We start from the raw sequence: 6,981 nt of genomic DNA, 5'->3' as shown, positions 1-6,981 counted from the left end.
AGGCTTTAACCTTTCAAATACAATCAAACCTAAACCTAAAAATAAAATTATGATAAACTGGCTTTCAAAACTATGTCCCCTATTTTTTTCGCCATTTTTGCTCGGACCTTCTTTTTACCATTAATAAGGTTAGACGCAAAAATGCAGTCGGTGTTGAAGCCTTATTGAATTTAAGAGTTAGATCATTTTTAATTATAATCATTAAATCATAGCAAACTACTGCCAGGGTGCCCCTTTTGGTGGAGCTGGTTTCGCTCACATTAAAAGCGGCTTTGTGTCACATTTTGCTTTCGTGGGGAAGCAATAAAATACGCAGCTTTCATTGCAGGGGAGATAAATATCCATAACATTGACTTTCTTGACATGGGAGGCAACTCTACATAAAAAATGTATTTCAATGGGAAATAAATCTGTTTGATGAGGAACAAAAAGAATAACAACAAGACTTGGTATTTTGGGATCGGTTAAAATCTTTACTCACAAAGTTCAGTTAAATATTAAATTATTTTCAGAAATATTTTCCAAAAAGAAAAACAAATCTTGTATTTCTTTTTGTATGTTTGTATTTACCAAAATATACACAGCAATTAAAAATTTTCTGTTAAAACCAATCACTCTCACTCATTCGCAATCACTGTCATTCTTCACTAAAAATGGACTGGCAAGGCACCAAGAAGCTCGACCGCTAGTGAATCCGATTGACATAAGAATATCAATTATTCAAATCGTTTTTCAAAACATTAATTATTTCAATTTTTATTATTATTTTTTTTTATTATATTTTAATATTATTTTCGATGCAACAAAATTTCGATTTTCCATTTTGATTTTTATCTAAATTTCAATTGTTTAAACCAAAGATGATTTTATTTTAATTTAGATTAAAGACAAAAATTAATTCTCACTATGTTTAAAGGGTTATTCGGAATCTTAACTAAGGGAGGTAATTCTATTTTACTGAAGTAGTCGGAAAAATCATTTTTTTTTTTTTTTTTTTTTTTTTTTACAATTACTAAAATGTTTTGTTTAAGAAAAATTACAATAGTTTTATTTTTTTTTTTAATGTTATAAAACTCTGTTACATTTAATGAAGTAATTGAAAAAAAAATCATTTTCTTAAAATTATTAATAAAATAGAGTTACCTCCCTTAGGGAGGTAATTCTATTTTATTAATAATTTTACTACTCTATTTTATTATATTTTATATTTTACTATTCTTTTTTATTATATTTTTATTTTACTTCTCTATTTTATTATATTTTTTATTATGAGTTAAGATTCCGAATAACCGTTTGAAGTATCGAAAAATTAATCTCTCATAAAGAAAAATTAAATTTAGTTATTGGTTAATATTATAAATTTTAGGTGAACTTCAGAAGATACCATGCTTTAAATCATGTCAGGGTCATCAAATTTTGCAGAGAAACGGTAATAGCAGAAAGAATGACAAAGTCTGCACATACAAAAGTAAATTAGTTTGTCCATAATTGATATAGTACTTAGTAAAATCAGCTCTAATTGATACTCTTCTGGAGGTTGAAGGTTCAATCATCCATACGTGCAATACTAAGAATAAAATTGCAAATTATTCAAGACTTCTATCAGGTCATGGCTGACATAACAATGGCAGGCAACTCTTTGTATTAAATAAAGGGTTCTGTTCGAAATTCCGTGCAAATTCTCGAGTTCACCAGAAAATGACAAGATACATCTGAAGAATGTCAGAGGTTACATCGTTTGTAGCTGTGTAAGAATAAAACTTAAGATGAGAATAGTAGTCTGAATAATCCAAATTCATTTTTATTGATGACATTCAAACCTAGATCTTCCAATGCACAAATATTTTTTGTCTTACTGTCGGTAACAAATTCAGACTTTCTAAACAATCTTATCCCTACTTAACAAGCTGCTTTTCACGCAAAGACGCTTCTATTTATTTATTTTTATGGTCAGCACGAGACTTACCAGTGACCGCATATTCAGCTATTTCTTCAAATTCATTTGCCATCAATAAAATTGAAATTATTCTTGTGTGGATTGACTTTACTATTCTTTCCGATAATCCATTTCCCTGTACAATTCCTAAAATATGTTGCTGGCCAGTGTTTCTAATTAACCTTATAATTGTATAAAATTATTATAGTTAATAATTTTGTCAAGAAAATAATGTGTATAATTATATCACGTAAAAAAGACATTAAGTATAATGAATTTCATGCAATAAGTTCTTTTTGAAAATACTGTCCAGCAGTCTTTTTTTAGAATTATCATCAAGTTACTGTTAAATTAATTATTTCATTGTTATCATATTCATAACATGTGTTCATTTAGCAGACACGTTGATGCTTATTATTATTATTATTTTATTTTTTTTTTTTTTTGCTTATTATATTATCTAGTTATAGACGACAAATCTTAGATATGCTAATGAAGCCAACAAAATTACATTTACTTCGTATTGTCAAAATATTATCCATTCTTCTGAGTTTTGGTTTAAAAATAATTTTTTTTTTAAATTCCGTTCAGGTATTTCGATTTATTTCACAATAAATGGCACAAAAAAATGCGATAAAAAGAAAGATTATTACTGTTTTTTTGTTGTTTTTTTTTTTTGGAGGGGGGAGGGATTCGATAATGTAATTCGTTATTGGAAGATTCAAATTTTTAAAGAAATTTAACAAAAGTTCAAAATGGTTCATAAAGTTCAAGAAAAATCAAGTCATCTTAAAACTGTCTTATATATATATATATATATATATATATATATATATATATATATATATATATATATATATATATATATATATATAAACAAATTTACAAGATGGCGACAATGGACATGTTAACGTTTCAGACAGATGGTTGGTTTAAATCACAAGTCCTTGTCAGGCGACTTAAAGAAAAGGTTGCTTTTCACAGAAAATCCAGTCCTCAAAAAAAAAAAAGAAAAAACACTGATTTCTTCTGTGGAAAGAAACCTTTTATTAAGTCGCCAGATGAAGATTTGTGGTTTTAACCCACCATCTGTCCGAAATATTAGTATGTCCAGTGTTGCGACCTTGTAAATTTGTTTATATTAATAAAAATATATCTTGCTCCTCTTTTATTGAGTAATCTTAATAACTTTGTTAAATTCATGAGTTATCTTTCTTGAATATATATATATATATATATATATATATATATATATATATATATATTTCAATGTAATTTCAATATAATTATCTCCACAATCAAGCAATGCCAGACAAACCATGAAAGTCATAGACTTGAAGTTCTAAACTTGAGTTTCGCTTTCCTTTGGGTTCCTTCAAGTCTAGGACTTCCAGTCTGTCATGTATGAATTATGAATTGTCACGCTGTTTGATTGTGGAAATAATTATATATATATATATATATATATATATATATATATATATATATATATATATATATATGTGTGTGTGTGTGTGTGTGTGTGTGTGTGTGTGTGTGTGTGTGTGTGTGTGTGTGTGTGTGTAATAGTTATTTGCTTTTTGAAGTCCATTTGATTCACTAGTGGCCCTGGTTTTGACATCTTCTCAGTCACTAAAACTACAAATTCTGTACAAGCAGCGCTGGTGATCGAATCTGCAAATCCAAGATGGATGCTTCCAAATATCAGCCTGCTTAACACCGGGCTGTACATTCATCTTCAATGCAAGAGAGCAACACACGACAGATTTTTTTTCTGTCGAAAAATGAGAAAAAGGTAAAATATCTACAAAATCGGAAGGCACAAAAGGCCAGCAACAAAAAAACTCTATTACTTTCAATACTCAACAACAAAAGATTAACATAAAAGGGAGTCACTAACAAAAAGGGGCCATAAAACGCTTTCAAATAACATATTGATCTTCTTCTACTTCTTTTCTTCTTCTTCTTCTTCTTCTTATTATTATTATTATTATTATTATTATTATTAATAATAATATTATTATTATTATTATTATTATTGTTATTATTATTATTATTATCATTATTATCATTATTATTATTATTATTATTTATTTATTTATTTATTAATTTATTTCAGTCACTCAAATCACTCAGTGTAAAATGGGTTTAAGAATTACTCCCAAACAACTTATGATTACTTAAATCACGATTTAGTAAAAATAAAACATCACTACACCACGTTATAAGTTTAATTGTACAAACTAAACGCCAAAATTAAAACTCACATGAAAAATGTAATTCCCATCTTTATGAACAGATTGAGAACGAGGCTTAAGTTCATATTTTTCTGGTAGCTTTTTTTTAAAACCACAACAATAATGTTTTACTCTTAAAAATGTCTCCCTGTCCTTAACTAGAAAATTATCAATTAATCTCGTTTCCAACATACTTATAAAGATGGCAATTACTTCTATCCTCGTTTTCATTTCAATTTTTCACATTTATGATGAAACTTGCTGGAACTTATTATTTCTAATGTTATCCTTATTTGTTAATACTTGGTTTTCCAGAGGTTCCCAACCTGGGGTTCGAGACAATATTCCTGGGAGTGTGAGAAAAGTTTAGATAAAAGATAGGGTATTGGCTATATATATATGTGTGTGTGTGTGTGTGTGTGTGTGTGTGTGTGTCTGTGTGTGTGTGTGTGTGTGTGTGTGTGTGTGTGTGTGTGTGTGTGTGTGTGTGTGTGTTGTTTTTTTGGTTTTTGGTAATGTATTAACTTCTTGCTTTCATGTAGTGTTAAGTATTGTTATAAAGTATCCTTTAAATATATGGCTAAATAGATTCAATCCAACTATGTATTTAAGTGCGAGTGAAGACATTTTAGGGGCTGCGAGATTTGAGGGAAATTTCTTGGTGGGTGCGGACAAAAAAAAGGTTGGGACCCACTATTTTAGAGTATTGTCGAAATTCGGCTGAACTCCATTTTACTCTAAATAATTTGGGTGATTGAAACAGTAATTACCCTAGTATTATTTACTTAGTAGGAATTCTCTAACGAATTATTAGCAGTGATTACTCACTAACAATAACAAGTAGTGTTCCCTGGAGTCTGAATGATAAATATCCACAGAAATAGCTATTTATTATTATTATTATTATTATTATTATTATTATTATTATTATTATTATTATTATTATTATACATTTTCAAACAAAGTTTTCTTTTTTTAAGATAATTTAATTAAAAAAGTGAATAATATAAAAAATGGGAAATTTATTTTCATTTTCAACGCAAATGTAGATTTGTTTGTTTGTTTTTACTGTAAGAAATCAGACGTATTCATTAATTTACATAAATTATATCATAAAAAATATTCGAGTTATCTTGAACATTTTAACTTGGTTATTGCTGCCGAATGTTATATCATGCATTTCAATTGCGCCCTTTTGTTTTCAAATTTTAATTCTGGTGGATTTTCAAACATTCAATTCATTTGATTTTATTGTTCAGAAATTAATTTGTAAATTTGTAATTTCAATTCTATTTATCTACAATATTGTTTAATTTCATTATTTGATGAAATAATTGAATATTGAAGAAAAATTGAAAACAAAAGCAAATAATTAATATTTTCAAAATGAAAATGTAAATAAAAATTGTGATATATTTCAATTCTATTTTTTATTTGTTACAGCAAAAATCAATTAACAAATTATTGTTAAAAAAAACAGGGCAAAATAATGCAGCATAATTTTATCCCTTTTGAAAATAACATAATAAATTGTAACATTACAAGTAGCAGCCATAACTGAATTAAAATGTTCATGAATATTCTTACAAAAATTTTCCTGAACCTTATATATCACTAATGTGGATTAATAGGTGATTTAATCAAAATTCTATTTGTGTATTTGCTCTCGTAGAAAAGTTAAGAACGCAACAGTTCTTCCATATTTCGGTAACTAAATTCCATTACTCTTCAATAGTTTCACTCAGTTCGATTAAACTGACCGACAGATCTGATATCAAAAAATAAAATCATGATCTAAGGAAAAATAGTTGAAATAAGAATAACGTTTGTTTGAATTCAAAAGCAAATATGCAAAAGATAATAAACTAAATTATTCTTTTCTGTTGAGTATCTTGTCGTTCACAGAGTTCGCTCATCCCAAATGGAATTGTTTAGTAATATATACGCATGCGTGTGTGTGCATCTGTATGTGTATGTATGTATGTGTGTGTGGATGTGTGTGTCTGTTTCTGTATTCCTCTGTGTGTGTGTGTGTGTGTGTGTGTGTGTGTGTGTGTGTGTGTGTGTGTGTGTGTGTGTGTGTGTGTGTGTGTGTGTGATGCATTACTAACTGAGATGTCATACAATTTATGTAAGTATTATTTACATCCTCTTCAGGAGGTTAGGCGAGGTTTTCAAAAAAAACAAAAACATCCAGCATACTAGAGAAGTACACTCTAGCATACAAAAAATACTTGAGCTGTCCCATCGGCATTCCCCGGCAGGAACGCCTCAAGCGATTAGCAATAAACTAATCCTTTTTCAAAGAAATAAGGTAAAGTTTAAAGGGTGAACCTCCTAGGACTACAATGAACCCTACCTTAGCCCACTAGACACAAGGCTATTGCTGGGCTACTTAATGTGAATGGATTCTCGACTGGTATTTATAACACTACCTCAAGCTATGCCAGGTAAGTATATATATATATATATATATATATATATATATATATATATATATATATATACTTATATTTCACCATTTATATGTACCAATCTTTACTTATGAAGCTCGATGTATGTTAAATCTGACACCAGAGCATATACAATAGTATGAAAATTCAGCTATATTCCAAATTCCAAGATTTTATTAATTTTACCATTCAGTTCATTTAACATTCCAAAATTTCCATATAATTTTACAGCAACTGTTTCGTTACATAGAAACAATCAGTTATTAGTATGGCTGCAAAAGCAAAATATGTGACATTAATTATTCTACAATTTTTTTGTGGATTTATGAGGTCATGCTTAATTTACGTCTTTTCT

The 6,981-nt window shown here is 28.2% G+C and overlaps 1 long non-coding RNA gene across 1 annotated transcript in view; it reads right to left on the bottom strand.

The window, feature by feature from the left end:
* Window positions 1-450: 450 nt before the first annotated feature.
* The window catches only part of LOC145292125 (uncharacterized), an 80,943-nt gene continuing 74,412 nt past the window's right edge, over window positions 451-6,981 (bottom strand). The window contains exon 2 of the long non-coding RNA XR_013869556.1: window positions 451-6,981. This exon is cut by the window's right edge and continues 18,549 nt beyond it. This is a non-coding gene — a long non-coding RNA (uncharacterized LOC145292125).

The sequence above is a fragment of the Euprymna scolopes genome, chromosome 13 (genome assembly GCF_053919585.1).
Source record: "Euprymna scolopes isolate OS-2025 chromosome 13, ASM5391958v1, whole genome shotgun sequence".
Classification (NCBI taxonomy): Eukaryota; Metazoa; Mollusca; class Cephalopoda; order Sepiida; family Sepiolidae; genus Euprymna; species Euprymna scolopes.
This window is presented reverse-complemented; position numbering and strand designations above follow the sequence as displayed.